The sequence below is a fragment of the Jaculus jaculus genome, chromosome 14, assembly GCF_020740685.1.
Source record: "Jaculus jaculus isolate mJacJac1 chromosome 14, mJacJac1.mat.Y.cur, whole genome shotgun sequence".
NCBI lineage: Eukaryota > Metazoa > Chordata > Mammalia > Rodentia > Dipodidae > Jaculus > Jaculus jaculus.
The window spans coordinates 51649257-51669370 of record NC_059115.1 but is presented as its reverse complement, the minus strand read 5'-3'; the positions used below and the strand labels follow the sequence as shown (position 1 = coordinate 51669370).

Sequence of the window (20114 nt, the reverse complement as noted above, 5' to 3'; positions counted from 1 at the left end):
ACATGGAGGTAGAGAGTGAAGCTATATATTTTGATCTATATAAAGCAAATTAAGGTAGACATCACCTTTCAAAAGTAATAATCCAAACTCATCACTCCAAAGGTTGGAAGCCAGGGTGCTTAACACAGGTGTGACAAACATGAAAACAAAACAAAACAAGAAGACAAACATTGAACTCGGAAGTATTAAAGAGATTCTCGATTGACAGGGCTCCTAGGTGCCTACCAGAAGTAAGTGCTGCACATTTTGAGAGGTCAATAAAGATACTTCCAGATAATGGTTAAAAGGTACATGATTTTCACCATTAAAAATTTATAGTCATGAGTAGGGCATGGTGGCGCATGCTTTTAATCCCAGCATTCAGGAGGCAGAGGTAGGAGGACTACAGTGAGTTCAAGGCCACCCTGAGACTACATAGTGAGTCTCAGGTCAGCCTGGGCCACAGTGAGACTCTACCTCATAAAACCAAAAAAAAAAAAAAAAAAAAAAGATTACAGTCACAAGATCACATACAAGCTCTTACGCATGAGAATCATGGGGAAATAATAAAGCATGGAATCCCATTCATAGATGTTTGAAAGAAAAAGTACCGAATATAAAACATCTTATTTTGTTTAAATAAATAAGCAAAGAAATTAAAAGAACAATTAATGGAAATCAATATATATTGTAGTTACTTTTACCTAAAATGAACTTGTTAGAATTTCTAAAAATGAAATAAAGGAAAAATTTAGACACTGTCTAGATTTTTCATAGCTAGAAATAATCAACTGAAGACCTATCTGGAGAAAGTGTCGAGAAAGAAAAAAAAATCATCAAGGAATTATTAAGAGAAATGAACAGCAGAGAATAGGATAATTTAGCATATTTCAAATTGATGCTCTTTAAAGACCAAGCAGAAAGGATGAGGTAACTTTTTTAAAAACAGCTGAATACACTCACAGAATCAAAGACAGATAATAGCCCATAGATTAGAAATGTTGGGTAAGCATTAAATAACAATGATTAAGGGAAGAAAAGAAAAAAATGAAATATACGTCTAGTCTCATTAAAATTCAGAATGCCAAAGTCTTTTTCAAATATAATCACATGGAAAGAAAAGAGAATGTAGAGTAACATCCATCATCAATGACACCTGCTAGTGAGCCTGTAATCACTTGATGGCCCAACCCTGAGTGGGTGGTACAAGGCAAAAAGGGATTTTTCTATACCTCAGGTAATTTTTTGTAATATAGTAATAGCCCCTTCCTTATACTCAAGAGGTCTGTAAGAGAATCAAATAAGTTAATCTTCAGTAAGAGCTTAAGTCAGAGGATAACACATGGCAAATGTAAGATAAGTATTGTTTAAGTAGCAAATAAAATTTTTAAATGCAATTTAAGGGCTGGAGAGATGGTTCAGTGGTGAAGACATTTTCCTGGAAAGCCTAACAAACCAGGTTCAATTCTGTAGTAACCAGATAAAGCCAGATGCACAAAGTGACACATGTGTCTGGAGTTCATTTGCAGTGGCTAGAAGCTCTAGCACACCCATTCTCTTTCTTTTTTTGTCCTTGAAAATAAATAAATAAATAAATAAAATAATTTTTAAATGCAATTCAATAACAACTAGGTAGCTGATTTCTCAGTAGTACAACAGAATATGTCAAAGTAACTCATTTAATTTTTATGAAAACTTATTGTCTAGATTTTTACACATGAAAGACATTTTTTAAAATAAGCACCCACCAATTAAAGATATTTACACTAAAGAATAAACAAATCCAGATAGTCTTTGTGAATCATATACTTGGGTGAAGAGTGAATGTGACCACATAATTCCTGTGTGAGGTGCAAAGGGCAGTGCTATGAATAGAAAATGGCACAAATAGGTAGATCTTGCAACAAAACTAATAATGAAGATGAAAATAATCTGATTGCTATGGAATAAATGAAAATGGCTAACAGTGGTAAATAAGTAGAAATGAAGTCATAAATGAACATATTCAGAGATCTTTTGGCTCTTTGGAAGGAGGAGGATAAAGCATTGCTTGACTCTAGAAAATGGAAGATACCATGCAGTCTAACTACATAAGATGACATCTCCAGGGGAAACTATAGAATCCTCTAGACACAGTGTACATTAGGCAGAGATAAGGAAGTACTTGAAATAGAACAAGTTATCTGTTAGGGCTGAAATAGGACTCTCACTAGACCATAACTTCCAATGGCAGGACACTGCCCATTCTTTCCATCAGTAACCGTCAAGGGCAAGAGCTGGCCTGTTCTTATCCATCATAAAAAAACTCATAACAAAGAATACAATCTAGGTGACTTACCCTTCACCACATCTTGGTGGGACTTCCATAAATACCTTGCACGATTGGGAAACATTCCCTGAAAATGCTATTGTATGAATTGTTTTCTACAAATTCCCGTAAGTTTAAGCTCATATTTCAGAGGCTTATAAGACCAATGTTTACTTTTTATTCAAAGCTCATTTGGAGGTGATGGACAGCATTAAGTGTGGGTTTCATGTGGTCATTCATGGATTCAGACTTTTGACGTCTCTGCCATCTTCCCTACATGACTTCTAAGATTATCATGGAGGCATCCTACTGGAAGTTAAGAATATAGGATCATGACAATGCATTGTTTTTGCTAAGATAAGTAAGGGAGATTTAAAAAGTCAGTTTGTGTGAGAGTTTCTGAAAGAAATTGGAGAGCAAATAGCTGCCCTGGTGATAAGAATGAGGGGTAAGGTGACTTTCTTTCACAAGTAGGCAGTTAGAGACACGAGAATAAAAGAATATAGATGCCTCCATGCCCTGACGAAACTACAACTGAAGTCTTAATTCAGTAAGATCTAAGGTTACAATACACAGCAGCTTCCTGGTTCTTCTGTAAAGTTCTTCCTGAATATCTCTTAGGTTTGGCATGCCCTATATGAGTTTGAATTCTTCTCCTGGCCTCACCGACCAATCAAGGACCTTCACATACATTTGGCATTGATGCCCATGCCCGTTGGATACCTAATTCATTAAAAGGCCTGTCTGCAATTGCCATTTGAATTTCTTGGTCTTTCCTTATCTGGAGACCCTTCCCTGCAGAGAGAACAGGGGTAGACCCCTCTTAGCTTAGAACCTTTTCTGTTTTTCTTCCCTCCTCTTCTTAAAACAAATTCTTTTATAATTTACCTTATATCATGTATGTGCTTTTCAAATCTTTGTTAATAATAGAGAAGAACTTGAGACTGGAAAGGGACTGGATTGAGAAGTTTTAAGCTCATCTGGGGCCCAGTTTCTCAATTCAGTAACATGTTTATCGAGGTCCCACTGAGAGATACAGACAGAGAAGGGTAAAGTTACCAGGCTTGTATTCTGTCTTATGAGTTACTCTAACACTGATAACAGCTCCTTAAAAATCACAGAGGTCAAACACTTCTGGGGATATCTGAATGGATCCCTCAGTGCCTCTGGCAATAAGGATGCTAACTGAGTAGGTCCATACTCTCCTGAGATTATCTGTTTGTCATGTATGGCTCAGCACCCTGCATCAAAGTGCATGTTAGTAGGACTGTCCCTTTAAACTGTGTTCTGCCACTGACCTCTTTTCCCCATTTTTTTTCAATGTCATATGTCTCTAAATCATGGACCCTGATTCATCAATTGGTTAAGCATCCTTGAGGAGGAATTACTTGAGTAGCTTTATTTTTAAGTAGTCAGCTAGGATAAGTTCCAGGGGAATTTAGCACCTGATCCAGTCTCACCCCTCAGCAACTCTTTGGTCTCTCCAGGTGTGCTAGGCTCTTCCTGAGTCAGCCCAGGAGTCCAGACCATTCAGCTCTCTCTCAGTGCTGTGTGATATTGTAAGAGCAAAGCCCACTTTAGTAGGCTGAGATGGAACTTGCATGATAACTAGGTGGATTGTGGTTTCTCAGTCCTCTAACTGGAGTGCAGTGTCTATTCGTCTCACCCAATAAGATCTCTCTCTCTATCTCTCTCTCTCAAGCATGCACTCCACCTTGGTGTGGGTGGACCCATTTTTTGAGCCCAAATCAATTGGCTTTGACACCTGATGCAGGTGTGCCAACCTCTTCTGGAGCCCTGACTCTAAATCACTTACCTGGGCTCAAGAAAGGAAATTTCCTTCTCTGTACTTTGACTGCACACACATCCACGTCTGGGTCCCCTCACTGACAAGATTATGTCCTTCTCACTCTGGCAGCTAGAGTGAGTGTTGAATATTGCTTTGTTATTATTTTTTTGTTATTTTATGTTATTATCTTTATTTTAATTTCTTAGAAAGGGCATGTCTTTTTAGAAAAAAAAAAATCCCTTTTTGCATTTTTGTGTCCAGGACTCAATGTTTGTTCTCCCACACGGGCTCTGTGACGACCTGAGTGTATCTACTCTCCTTTCCCCAATTTGGGAACTCTATTCTCCCTCTCCCCAGACCACAGGGCTGTATCCACTTTACCTTCTCTGTTCTCAAGCCTTCCTACTCCCTTATGTCCAATATTTCTAAATAAAATGTGATGGTTCATAAGTTATCCTTCTCAGTGTGGTTTATTCAATTTTTTGGCTCAAAACATAAAAACGTGGGGATTGGAGTTTAAGGACCTTCCCTGAACCCTTAAAATCTCATTACAAAATTATAAATAGATGCTTACCGTGTGAGCAGCATTTCTTCCTGGCTGTTCATCTCTGCTTAGGCCTGCACCTCTATGTCCCTGTTTTCTTTGTAAGCCTTCACCTTCCCAGCCCAGCTGGGCTGTTATGGGAGGAAGGAATCCTTACTATCTAGACTCATTTCTTTTTTACAGGTAGGGTGTAGGTGTGTGTGTGTGTGTGTGTGTGTGTGTTTCTTTAAGCCCTGGCCATTTTTTTTTTTTGTTTTGATTTTGTAATTTTCCTGGAAAGTTTCCCACATGAGCCCTTACTTCCTGCATCTTCCATATGTCAGGGGCTCTTTGCACTTCTTCCTCTTTCCTTATCTGAATCTAATAATGTCTTTCTAAACCTTACCCTCTGATCTGTGGAGTTTAATTCTTTAAATTCATAAGACTAGAATCTGGAGATACCCCAAATTTATTGGTGCATTGACATATGTTGGGGCATTAGCAAGGAACCCTAAAATGCCTATTTCATCTTTAAGGGAACAAAGATTGTAATCCCATGTAAGGGAATTCCATCATCTCTGGTTTCCCAGTTGAGAGAATATTTCACAATGTCTTACACAATGTATTCTTTCCATCATGTGTGATTGGATGGGACACCCTAATGCCCAAGGACTATTTCCCTTTGAAACTTCCATAACCCTATGATGCGAGATTGAGACAGAGTGAAGAGAAACTCAGTTGTACAATGTAGTTTTCCTGTGGTCATCAACCTAGATGAGATTTTTTTTTTCCTTTTCCTTTCTGTCAGTTGAGGGGGGGCGGGTAGAACATTGAATAAGCATATAGTAATCCAGTTGGATGGACTCCCTGTTGAGCTCCCTTAGGAAGGTGAGTCTTAAAATCAACAGGTAGTTCCTAAAAAGAAGTCATTGTTCTTAAATTGATATAGCCTCTGGCTCATCTGTTCATTTGATAAATGAGACTCACTTGTAAGCGTGGGCTTTTTTTTTTTTTTTTTCAGGTAGGGTTTTACTGTAGTCCAGACTGACCTGGAATTCACTATGCAGTCTCAAGGTAGCCTCGCACTCACTGTGGTCTTCCTACTTTTGCTTCCCAAGTGCTGGGATTAAAGGCGTGTGCCAGTATGCCTGGTCGAGGGTGTGGTATTTGAGGCCACGAACCTTGCTGCCTACTTTTTTCTGGCAAGCACTTCTTATTCAGTTTTCTTTTAAAGCTTGTCACTTCACTTATGACATAATTTCCTTGAAATGTTAGTAGATTATAGATTGACTTGATTTCATATTTGTATAACAGTAAACATACATTTCTTCCCTGAAAATAATACTCACGTTTCATGCCACTATTCCCAGATCACTCTTTCTAGAATGCCACCTAAGTTAAAACCATTACACTAAGAAAGTAAGCCTTGTCTTGCATGTGATCATTGTCAGAAAGCTGTGTCTTAGAAGGGTTTTAGGGACTTCCGGTTAGGATGGCTGCATAGGAACCACCCCAAAGCAGCATAGGGGTGTAAAAACAAAAAGCAAAACAAACAAACCGAAAATAACCCAGCAAAATACACTCTTCTACTAACAAGTGAGGTATATAGTAAGTTACCAACAGCAGCAGAGAAGTAGGAGAGACCCAGAGCTTCCAGAGCCCACATAGGCAGGCAGAAGTGGCTCAAGTCACAGCTGCGCCAGGTCCGCGGGGACACAGTTGTGAGGCTTAGCTTGAGCCACTGGAAAAGCCAGGTGAGGGGATTTTCCATCACACCGGAGCTCTTTGCAAGCTTAAGAAACGTGGAGAACTATAGCAAACAATGGAGGAGAAGGCCGCGAGGTAAAGGATCATGTGGACCAGCAGGAGAACTAGAGCAACCATCCACAGCCTCCCCTCCCCCACTGCCAGTGCAAGCACCAGAGACCAGGGGAAGGGAGATCACAGCACCAAGCACTGGCGACCAGAGCAGTGATCCAGGACCCAGCCAGCCTACTTGAACCCACGGTGCACCCAAGAGGGCCCCAAGCAGGAGCACAGCATAACTGAGACCAAAATCATCCCAAAAGGTAATTGGGATTATACCAGGTCAGTACCCTCCAAATAAGCCTGGTATATAGGACTGAGCTAGAAGTGCTAATTGCACCTTCCATATCACAATAAATTATATGTTAAATCTGATGGATGGTAGGATTTGGCATTCTTTTTTCTTTTTTTTAAATTATTTATTTATTTATTTGAGAGCGACAGACACAGAGAGAAAGACAGATAGAGGGAGAGAGAGAGAATGGGCATGCCAGGGCTTCCAGCCTCTGCAAATGAACTCCAGACGCGTGCGCCCCCTTGTGCATCTGGCTAACGTGGGACCTGGGGAACCGGGCCTCGAACCGGGGTCCTTAGGCTTCACAGGCAAGCGCTTAACCACTAAGCCATCTCTCCAGCCCAGGATTTGGCATTCTTAAATAAGCTATATCTTGGGCTTGTTATTCATTGCTTCTTGTTTCCTCTTCTGCTGTACATTACGGAAGGGTCTCACTCAGTCACAAGCTGACTTGGAACCCTCAACACACCAGAAATCTTAACCTCCTTGTTGACAGGATTAAGGTGTGGGGCACCACACACCCTAAGTGACAGTGATTTTGTTAGAGGGTCTGGTTGTCATAATACCAACTCTTGCATATATATACTGTGCTGTTTTTCATTGAAAGTGTACATTGTTTAGTTAAACTTTAGAACCTTCCTGTATTTTGTTCCATTCAGCCTACTTGAATACTCTCATAGCAGGCAAACCCAACACCTAGTGTCACTTTTGTAGCTACTTTGAGAGCCACACCCTGCCCCTTAAGCTCCTACCCTGAAGATATATAATATCAAGTTGATTAATACATCTAATAATACTGCTAACTAGAAAATCCAAGCATTAAATTAATCCAAGATGCAAAAATACATACATTATAACACAAGAAACACCAAAAATCAAGACAATATAAATCCACCAAAAAGTATTAATGGATTAGAAATGACCTCCAGTGAGAATGAGTTAGAGGAAATGCCTGAAAAATACTTCAAAAGAATGATTATAAATATGCTCAAAGAAGTCAAAAAGGAAATAAAAAGAATCAAAGAAGACACAGGACACCAATTTGATGAAATAAAGAGGTCAATACAAGACATAAATAAGGAAATAGAAATAATAAAGAAAAAAACAGTCAGAATTACTAGCAATCAAGAACACAGTTAATGAAATAAAAAGTCCGTAGAAAATCTCACCAGTAGAATGGATGAAGGAGAGGACAGAATAAACTAGAAGACCAGGTGGCAGATCTAATACAGTCTAACAAAGAGAAAGACAAGCTAATTTGAAAGCATGAATTGGAATTTCAAGATATTCGGGACACTATGGGAAGATCAAATATAAGAATTCAGGGTATAGTAGAAGGAGAAGAATTCCACTCCAAAGGCATAGTAGGCCTTTGCAACAAAATCACAGAAGAAAACTCCCAACTTGGGAAAGAGGTGCCAGGGCAGATACAGGAAGCCTTTAGAACACCAGCCAGACAAAACCTGGAAAGAATCTCTCCTTGCCATATTATAATTAAACTACCAAACATACAAACCAAAAAAAAAAAAAAAAAAAAATGCTGAAAGCAATTAGAGAGAAAAATCAAGATACCTACAAAGGCAAGCCCATCAGGGTCATAGCAGATTACTCAACACAAATGTTAAAAGCCAGAAGGGCTTGGAGTGATGTATTCCAAGTTCTGAAAGATAACAACTGTCAACCAAGGTTACTTTATCCTGAAAAATTAGCCATTCAAATAGATGGAGAAATAAGGACATTCCACAACAAAAGCAGGCTAAAGGGATATTTGAAGACAAAACCAGCTCTACAGAAAATAATTGAAAGAATCCTCCATGCTGAAGAGAAAGAAAAGCACACATATAAGGAACCTGGAAAAAATAAACAATACTCATACCAGTTAATACAAGAGAGCAAAGGGAAAACCAGAAGAACTAAAAAAAAAAAAAAAAAAAAAAAGGCAAAAATAAATACATACCTTTCAATAATATCTCTTAATATCAATGGCCTCAATGCCCCAACTAAAAGACATGGGTTTGCAGACTGGGTTAAAAAGCAGGATCCTTCAATTTGTTGCCTCCAAGAAACTCGCCTTTCTACAAAGGATGGACATTATCTTAGGATGAAAGGTTGGAAAACAGTGTTTCAAGCAAATGGGCCTAGAAAACAAACAGGGGTTGCTATCCTGATATCTGACAAGGTAGACTTCAGTCCAACATTAGTTAAGATAAGGAAGGTCACTTTATATTGATTACAGGCACCCTCCTGCAGGAGGACATTACAATCCTAAACATATATGCACCTAACATGGGAGCTCCCAACTTCATCAAACAAATGCTATTAGAACTAAGGTCACAGATAACACCAAACATAGTGTTAGTGGGTGACTTCACCACCCCATTATCATCAAATAAAAGGTCATCCTGGCAACAAATAAACTGAGAGGCATCTGGATTAAGTGAGGTCATAGAAGAAATAGACCTAATAGATGTATACAGGACATTTCATCTAAATGCTACAGAATATACATCCTTTTCAGCAGCAATGGAACATTCTCTAAAATAGACCATATATTAGGACAAAAGCAAATCTTAACAAATACAGGAAAATTGAAATAATTCCTTGCATTCTATCTGACCACAATAGAATCAAACTAAAAATCAATAGCAAGAAAAGCTATAAGGACACACAAAATCATGGAAACTAAACAATACACTAAAAATGATGAATGGCCAATGAAGCAATCAATTAGGAAATCAAAAATTCATAGAGTCAAATCATAATGGGAACACAACATACCAAAATCTCTAGGACACAATGAAGGTAGTCCTAAAAGGTAAATTTATAGGTTTAAGTGCCTCTATTAAGAAATTAGAAAGCTCTCAAGTAAGTGACCTAATGTTTCACCTTAAAGCCTTGGAAAAAGAAGAACGTGGCAAACTGAAAATCAGTACATGGGAAAAAAATAATAAACATTAGGGCAGAAATTAATGAAATAGAAACCAAAAAGCAATCCAAAGAATCAATGAAACAAAGAGTTGGTTCTTTGAAAGGATAAGCAAGCTTGATAAAATCTTATCAAATCTGACCAAAAGAAAGAGAGAAGAGACAAAAACTAATAAAATAGAGATGAAAAAGGCCACAACACAACAGATACCAGAGAAATTCAAATAATCATAGGGATATACTATAAAAACTTACACTCCACTAAGTATGAAAATCTTAAAGAAATGTATGATTCCTTGATTTATATGATCTACCTAAATTAAATCAAGATGAGAATAACCACTTAAATAAACCTATAACAAGTATGGAGATCTAAGCAGTTATCAAAAAGCTCCAACTAAAAGTCCAGGCCCAGATGGGCTTACTGGTGAATTTTACCAGACCTTCAGGGAAGAACTAACACCAATGCTATTTAGCTTTTCCATAAAATAGAAAAATAAGGAATCCTACCAAACTCCTCCTATAAAGCCAGCATCACCCTTATACCAAAACCAGGCAAAGATAGAATAAAAAAAAGAAAAAGAAAATTACAGACCAATCTCCCTCATGAATATAGATGCTAAAATTCTCAACAAAATATGGCAAACAAAATACAAGAATATATCAGCAAGATCAATCACCCTGACCATGTTGGCTTTATCTAGAGATGCAGGGATGGTTCAACATATGCAAATTGATAAATGTAATACATTGTATAAATGGACTGAAGGCCAAAATCACATGATCATCTCATTAGACACCAAAAAGCATTGGACAAAATCAAACATCCCTTCATGATAAAAGTCCTACAGAGACTGGGAATAGAAGGAACATACCTCAATATAATAAAGGCTATTTATAACAAACCTACTGCCAACATTTCCTAAATGAGGAAAAACTGAAAACTTTTCCACTAAAATCAGGACAAGACAAGGGTTTCCACTGTCCCCACTTTTATTTAATATAGTACTGGAAGTCTTAGCCATAGCAATAAGGCAAGAGACACACATAAAAGGGATGCAAATTGGAAAGGAAGAGATCAAGTTATCATTATTTGCAGATGACATGATTCCATATATAAAGGACCCTAAAGAGTCTACCAGCAAACTGTTAGAGCTGGTAAACACCTACAGCCATGTAGCAGGATACAAAATAAATACACAGAAATCAGTAGCCTTTCTATATGCTAACAACAAACACACAGAGGATAAAATCAGAGAATCACTCCCATTCACAATTGCATCAAAAAAAAAAAAAAAGTACCTTGGAATAAACCTAACCAAGGAAGTGAAGGATCTCTACAATGAAAACTTTAAAACACTCAAGCGAGAATTTGCAGAAGACACTAGGAAATGGAAAAACATCCCTTGTTCCTGGATTGGAAGAATCAATATTGTGAAAATAGCAATCTTACCCAAAGCAATCGACATATTTAATGCAATCTACATCAAAACTCCAGTGGTATTCTTCACGGAAATAGAAAAAAAACAATCCAAAAATTAATTTGGAATCACGGAAATTTTCGAATATCTAAAACAATACTGAGAAACAAAAATAACGCTGGTGGTATCACCATACCTATTTTAACCTATACTACAGAATCATAGTAACAAAAACAGCATAGTAACAAAAACTGGCACAAAAGCAGACATGTAGAGCAATGGAACAGAATGGAGGACCCAGATCTAAGTCTGGGTAGCTATAGCCACCTGATATTTGATAAAAATGCCAAAAGTATTCATTGGGGAATAGACAGCCTCTTCAGCAAATGGTGTTGGGAAAACTGGATATGTATCTGTAGAAGGATGAAAATAGATTCTTCTCTCTCTCCATGCACAAGAATTAAGTCCAAATGGATTAAATACCTTAACATCAGACCAGAAACTCTGAAAGTGCTAGAGGAAAACGTTGGGGAAACCCTTCAACATATTGGTCTTGGCAAAGACTTTCTGAATATAACCCCAATTGCCCAGGCAATAAAACCACTGATTAACTGCTAGGACCTCATGAAATTACAAAGATTTTGTTCAGCAAATGACACTGTGAATAAAGCAAAGAAGCAATCTACAGAATGGGAAAAAATCTTTGCCAGCTATACATCTGAGAGAGGATTAATATCTAGGATATACAAACAACTCAAAAAACTAAATAATAAGAAATCAAACAAACCAATTTAAAAAATGGGCTATGGAACAAAGTAGAGAGTTCTCAAAAGAAGAAATACGAATGGCATATAGGCATCTAAAAAAATGTTCTGTATCCCTAGTCATCAGGGGAATGCAGATTAAAAGTATGTTGAGATTCCATCTAACTCCTGTAAGATTGGCTACGATCATGAAAATAAATGACCATAAATGTTGGTGAGGATGTGGAAAAGAGGAACACTTCTACATTGTTGGTGGGAATGCCATCTGGTCTAGCCATTGCGGAAATCAGTGTGGAGGTTCCTAAGACAGCTAAAAATAGATCTACCATATTACCTAGTTATAGCACTCCTAGACATATATCCTAAGGACTCATCTCATTACCTTAGAAATAAATGCACAACCATGTTTATTGCCACCCAATTCACAATAGCTGGGAAATTGAACCAGCCTAGATGCCCCTCAACTGATGAGTGGATGATGAAGATATGTAGACTCAGCCCCTTATACCTGTCTTCCCTTAATTCCACACTCCAGGTTGGGGTAACGTGTCTGTGTAGTGGCAGTGAGCTCACAGAGGCTTTTCGGGCTCCTCTGAGCTGCCTGCCTTCTACCTGTCCTTCCCTTTCAAGTAGCAATCTCCAGTCTACCACCTCTGGGTGCCTTGCCCCTCCCTTTTGCCTAAGCTTCCTGTTCTGAGCTGCTTAAAAGCTTCCCGTTCCCAAAGGTGTGATCTTGGTCCTCTAATTTTCCAAACCCTATCAGTAACAAGGGACTTTTCAATATCTTGAGGACTAATATCCTTCTATTCTCCCAGTTCCTTTTTCTGTTTTGTTTTGTTGAAGTAGAATCTCGCTCTAGCCCAGGCTGACCTGGAATTCATTATATAGTGTCAGGCTGGCCTTGAACTCACACCAATCCTCCTACCTCACCAAATTTACCTGTGTAGGAGTATCATCATTTGTTTCTCATAAATAATGTAACTTTTAGATTTTTGCCAAGTCACTATTTGACAAAATTTTAAAAAGTGGTAATTGTGTAATTTCCTGTGATTTTTACTGTAATGTAAATGAGATAAAATAATTTTATGTGTTTAGTGACCGCTTTTTCTGTAGACTTCCAGTTCATATCTTTCCTTATGGCTCTGTCAGATTTTTGGGGACTTTCTTGATTTCTAATATGTAGCTCTTTATTCATTAAGAAATTTTATCTTTATCTGTAATAGATGGTATGTCTTTCCTGCTTGTTTACCTTACATTTTTTCTTACATATAAATATATATCTTATGTACTCTTGTTAAAATGTCAGTCTGTTACTTACAAACTTTTACTTTTGCAACATATTAAGAAAGGTCTTCCCTAATTAAAATTAATAAACATTTTCACCATTAATAAGTAAATTCACATGATCTTTATATGGTTTATTTTAACTTGTCCTTGTTATTTTTGGAGCTTTTCCTAGAAAATGTGGTGAAGTACATTTCTCCAAATGGCTATCCAGTCATCCCAATCAATTATTAAATCATACATCTGTAGCTAATTCATATGAAAAGCACAGTTTATCATTTTTCCTCTCCCATGTGCATTTGAGTATATTTCTGGAATTTCTATCTTGTCCCTTTGTTTACTTGGCTATTCATACTCAATTCAACATAGCTTTAGTCATTGATATGTGAAATATGTCTTCATAGCTGGCCAGGTTAGCTCCCTATATTACTCCTTTTTAGAGTTTTCCTGGATACCATTGTTTATTATTCTATGTAAATTTTAAATTAAAACTTTAAGGTTTGAAAAAACAGATCCTAAGGAGAGAACTACCCCATCATACCTCAATATGGCCCTAGCTGAAACTAAGAATAAGTGGGAAAACAAGCAAGAGTGCTGTTTTCTTGGTGAACCTGATACCAGCACAATGAGAGACCCAGAGAACAATAGACTCCTACCAAACCAGATATCCAGAGACACAGAGGCTCCCAAGACCTAATCACTGAAGCAGACCTAAAATGAACTCAACATGGCTCAGGGAAATTTGTGGAAGAGGGGTTAGAAAGAATGTCAGAGCCACATGTTGGGTCATGATACACAGAGACATTTTCTCCTACCATAACTGATGGCTAATCCCACAATGTACAACCTATATGCCCCAACAATGAGGGTCCCTGTGGAGGGGAGAGGTCAGGGAGGAGGCTAAGGATTGTATGAACTTGACTGTATTCACTGAGTACAAAACTAATAAAAATAAAACAAAATAAATATTTTTTTGAGTAAAATATTTTATTTCCTAATACCTTTTCACTTAAAATTACAAGAATATATCACTCCTGTCAGATTGGCTACCATCATGAAAACAAATGATCATAAAAGTTGGCGGGGGTGTGGAAAAAGAGGAACCCTTCTACACTGCTGGTGGGAATGCAATCTGGTCCAGCCATTGTGGAAATCAGTGTGGAGGTTCCTAAAACAGCTAGAGATTGATCTACCATATGACCCAGCTATAGCACTCCTAGGCATATATCCTAAGGACCCATCTTATTTCCTTAGAAGTATGTGCTCAACCATGTTTATTGCTGCTCAATTTATAATAGCTGGGAAATGGAACCAGCCTAGATGTCCCTCAACTGATGAGTGGATAATGAAGATGTGGCACATTTATACAATGGAGTTCTACTCAGCAGTAAAGAAAAATGAAGTTATGAAATTTGCAGAAAAATGGATGGACCTGGAAAGGATTATACTAAGTGAGGTAACCCAGGCCCAGAAAGCCAAGCGCCACATGTTCTCCCTCATATGTGGATCCTAGCTACAGATAATTGGGCTTCTGCCTGAGAAGGAAAATACTTAGTAGCAGAGGCCAGTAAGTTAAAAAGGAGACATAAAGGGAAGAGAAAGGAAGGGAGGAGGGTACTTAATAGGTTGGTATTATATATATGTAAGTACGATGACCTAGATGGGGAGGTAATATGATGGAGAATGGAATTTCAAAGGGGAAAGTGCGGGGGAGGGGAGGGAGGGTATTACCATGGGATATTTTTTATAATCATGGAAAATGTTAATAAAAATTGTGAAAAGAAAAAAAACAAAAAAAAATTTTAAAAAGGAAAAAAAATGATAAGAATACAGGATATATTTAATGTCAGGAGAGATTAAGTATGACCATCTGTGCTAGTGATAAAGTAAGGCCACCGTGGAAGTTTTCACTTCATTTAAAAACAGTCAAGTTCCACTTAAAACCTAGTGAAGTTGTATCTTTGTAGAGAATTATACCCCCATTTGGTTCACACAATTCAGTTTTCACCAGCTGGGTCCTGCGCAGGATCAAGTCCTACTTTCTTCATTGACACAGCAGTATCAAACAAATAGTCGTAGCGCCCACACATGGTTTTGGCCTTCTCCCATGTCTCTCCCCACACATACACTCCGTGGCGCCTGACCAATACTGCACAGGAATCTGGGTACTCATTCATTGCCCGAGCCATCCGCTCTTTGAGGTCTTTCTCCTCAGGGGTGTTCTTAATAATAGGTACCACTAACATGTCATCCTATCTATAACACCCTCCAGAGGTACATTTCCTTATTCCTTTGATCATCTCCTGGTGTGTAATTTTAAACTCCCGTCCTGGAAAGAGAAGGGTGGCCATGACTGCAGCCTTCGAGTGCGTGTGAATCACTGGGCCTGCTCCTCTCATTGTGTAGGCATTCATGAACAGCGCATGCACTGGCTCTTTTGCAGCTTCTTGGATGCTGGAGGCCCACTTAAGTCCTTCTCATTGATGTCATAAACAAACAAGTCTTCTGGCTGAATCCGTTCCTTTTGCACTCCTGAAGGGGCAATGTAGATCTCATTGCCATTCTTAAAGCTTATTCCTCCTCCAGTCCCAGTAACCCAGCCCAAGTGGTAAAACTGTTTGCAAAGTTCTGGAATCAGGAATCTGGGATGGTCCTTGTCCTGCGAGCCGCCTCCCCCGCGAGCCACAGTCACCCTCCAAAGCGTAGCACCAGACATGGCCTAGACTAGGGAGACGTGTGGCTCCGGCCGCCCCCAAGCGCTCGGTCTGCGAAAACGGGCAGACGGGACCAAAATAAATATTTTTTAAAAAGAAATTCTTTTAGTATTTTTGTTGAGATGTGAGTGAACTTTTTATTCTAACTTATTTGGATTAAGATAGTTAACCCGAGTATTCACTTCTTGATCTCCATAAATGCACAAAAATGACTTTTTTATTTAAACCAAAAATGAAAATGACATAAAACTGATATTTGCTTATGGCATTCTGGGTTTCTAGTATTATGGTTCCAGGCTTCTCAAGTTATGGGCTTTAAAGCTTAGCTTGTGGTGGTCACTTGCAGGAAAGAAGTTGATTTTTTAAGTCTACTTTGCTCCCCACCATAATCTACACGGCTCCAGGTTCTACACTTTTTTTTTTTAATTTTATTTATTTATTTATTTGAGAGTGACAGACACAGAGAGAAAGACAGATAGAGGGAGAGAGAGAGAGAATGGGCGCGCCAGGGCTTCCAGCCTCTGCAAACGAACTCCAGATGCGTGCACCCCCTTGTGCATCTGGCTAACGTGGGACCTGGGGAACCGAGCCTCCAACTGGGGTCCTTAGGGTTCACAGGCAAGCGCTTAACCGCTAAGCCATCTCTCCAGCCCCAGGTTCTACACTTTTAAACATAAAACTCTCTTTACTTCTAATGACTGAAAAAGTGCTCTAGGGAAGGACCACTGGCTTGGAGATCTGTGTGCAGTTTTTGGCTCAAGCATTTTTGGTTTTGGTTTGCCTGGAATTTTCACAATAGTCCAGAGGCCTTTGTATGTTGAACAGACTGAGCTCTTCAGCTCAAGTGTCTTTGGTGACTGATTTGAATTTTCTTGAGATATTTAGTTTTGCATAACTTAACACAAGCTTATGCCTGTCTCTGTATAAGAAATCCTACCCTGAAAGTTAGATTATATTTCCTTAGAAAAATTACTTTAAAACAAATAGAATATCAAAGTATCAAAATAGCATCAATCAAAAAAAGAAAAATGAAAAAAGTCCAGAAATACAAGGTAACATAAAGCTTTCTTATAGTTCACCCATAATATACATATGTAATTTTCATAATTACTAACTATACTAAGTGGTTTCTTAATACACAATATGTAAAATGTAGGTTAAATTTACTTTACTATAGCAAGTATAACCTTCATATTCCCTGAGGTCTGAAATATTCTATTCAAGTATAGTGAATATTGATCTCCTTTCAGTATTTCCTTAAATGAAGAACTTGAAGATAACTTTATTCTCTGTACCATGTCTGTTGACATGCTAAAAAACAGAGTGGGTGCTCTGGCCTATAAGACATACAGGGCAGAGTGGTGAAAAGTTTTCAAACACTATCTTCTTATTAGTCTCATCTTTTTTTGCTGTGGGAAACAGTATAAAAGAGGAAAATTTGGCTCATGGTTGCAGGGATTCCAGTCCATGGTCATCTGCCTTCATTGTTTTGGTGCCGTGGTAAGCTAAAAATCATGGCAAAAGGGCATGGCAGAGCAAAATTTCTTCCTTCATGGCAGCCAGGAAGCAGAGAGGGGAGTTTCAGGGAGGGGCTGAGACCAAGACATGCCTTTCAAAGCATAACCCCAGTGTCCCACTCCTTCCAACTAGGCTCCATCTTCCAACATTTCCCTACCCTCCAATATTTATTCAAATTTTGAGCCCATCATGGTTAGAGCTTTAATTATATAATTATCTCTGCAAAATTCTCCACAAACACATCAAGCGTTATGTTTTCATAATCTTGGAGATGTCTCTGAATTGAAGCAGGTTGATAACAAAGATTAAGCATCACCCTCATTTGATGTTTTGTGACAATCTGATAATTAGGCACTATTGTGACCTTCATGATATACCAAGGACCTTGATGGAACTGCCAAATTCAGATACTATATGAAGGTACATTCATATACTGGGACAAGACAGCACATACTTGGAGAAGAAATGTCATGTGGCACTCAGATTAGTTTCTGTGGGAAGTCTTTGTTAAAATTAGTCTTTTGCTAAGATTCTTGGGAAATAGCCATATATACCAGGTAGTGTAGCAAAGAGTAGGTAGCCAATAATGAGTGCATGGAGTGCAAGCTGAAAGTTATAAATTAGTGGATTAGATATGCCATTTTTTTCATTCTTTGATACTGAGTAGCAAAACATGATTAATGAAAATTAAAAATATGTAGGGCAAAGGCAAAAAATGAGAAGAATTTTTTTTTGCTTTTAGAAGTCATCATTAAATTTTTGTAATTTGTAATTCTTCAAACATTTTGCTTTTAATTGCAATTTTATTTTATTCTGTCTATTTATAGGAAGATAACCATACTGTTTAAATATTTTGCCTATCTTTTAGCCAAGCTATTAAAAAGTCCTTAAGGAACATCTCAATTCAACTTCGAGGGCCCCTAACCCTTACTCTCCACATGGGCTGCCTTATCCCCTCCATCCCCACATGGAAGGAAGGAGTACCTTGAACTTTCTTTTCTTACTTTCTGTGCTTTGTTTCCAGACCCTCCACATGAGACTTCTAGCCACACAGGTGCCTTTCCTTGGCTCTGTACTTCCCTCAATAAATGTAATAATTTAATAGTTATCCTTCTCAGTCTTCTTTTTTATTCAATTCTTTGATTAAAATTAAAGATGAAGCTAGGGTTTGGGATTCAAGGACTTTCCTAGATCCCCAGCACCCTGTTAAAGTAGCACATGTTTAAATCATTTAAAGTAATACTGAAGACTAGGGATATTGAGTCAATGATGAAGTGTTAGAAACACAAGCATAAGGACCTGAGTCTGGGCCTTCAATGCCTGTGAAAATCCAAGAACAGTGTTGGGGAGGCAGAGACAGGGGGATTCCTGAGGGTTTACTGGCCAGCTAATATAGCTAAATTAGTGACCTCTAGGTTTAGTGTGAGAATATGTCTGTCTCAAAAAATAAATTGAGAGAAACTGAAGAAGATATATGATGTCTAACTTTGGCCTCCACACATGCACACACATTTGCACCCTATCCACACACATACATTGCCCCACACATATTTGAATACACATACACACATATATTCATACAACACACATACATATCTGAAAAGAAAACTACTGAATGAAAGGCAATATTTTTCAAAGTATGTATTGGTGGTATCCACAAGGCTGTGATAAGTCTGTCTGTTGCATTCATGTATTCACCTGTATTTATTAAATATCAGGTGCTGTATTAGATTATGACAATATAACTTTGAATAAGACAGACTGCTTTTATGAACGATGTAGTCTATTTAAAAAGAGGTATATGCAAATAATCACACGAGAGAAACAGATTGGAGTAAATTTGGAGGAAAAGGACAGCTAAGTTGAGTTAGGGAGACTGGTGTTTTGGGAGTGGGGGACAAGAAAGTGCTCTTTTGAGGGGAAGTGTTATTTGAAGTGGCATTTTACAAGTGTATCAAAGTAAACTTGACTAGAAGAGATAGGTGAAAGGTATTTCTGTGACTTTGTGAAGGACTAAGCAAGGAGGAAAAAAGACAGTAGAATTGAGTCGGGAGAAGTAACCCTCAGGAACAGGGCACACTGGAGTTGAGGCCTGATTTTTTAAACTTTTTAATGACAATTTTCATATGTACATATATGCTTGTATGAAATATATAATGGATTTATGCATTATAATAATCCCTTCTGCATTCATTTAACCCCAGTCCCCTGTCTCCTTACCATTGCCCCCTTCTTTTTAACTAATCTTGCTTTTATTTTTATTTCTTTTTTTTTTGTTTTTACCTTCCTCCATCACATACGACAGAATGTTGATGGGCCCAAAGTTGTGCATGTAATTACAGCCTCTGTGGGGTCATGCATATAATGGTCACTTTATGTTCAGAAGACAGCCTTCGAAAGCACTCCTTCTCATCCTCTCCTTTTACATTATTTCTACACCTTCTTCTGGAATGTTTCCTGAGCTGGAGAGGGTGATATAGATGTCTTATTTAATGCTGAGCACTCCACAGTCACTTAACCTCAGCCAGCATTTTAATGAGTTTTGAGTCTCCGCAGTAGTCACCAGAATCTACAAAAAAAAAAAAAAAAAAATCTCTGAACAAAGGTGAGAGCAGCACTAATCTATGCACATAAACATAAGTATTTAGAGGGCGATTTGATGCGCATAACATTCGTTTACCCAACAAAAAATAGTCACTCCCCCTTTAGGGCTTAGGCTGTTTCTTTCTCCCTCCCTCCCTCCCTCCCTCCCTCCCTCCCTCCCTCCCTCCCTTCCTTCCTTCCTCCC

General features: G+C 38.2%; 1 pseudogene; it reads right to left on the bottom strand.

Annotated features, from left to right (window-relative positions):
• Positions 1-15082: 15082 nt before the first annotated feature.
• On the bottom strand, positions 15083-15810 carry LOC101595103 (annotated as a pseudogene).
• Between the last annotated feature and the right edge of the window lie 4304 nt (positions 15811-20114).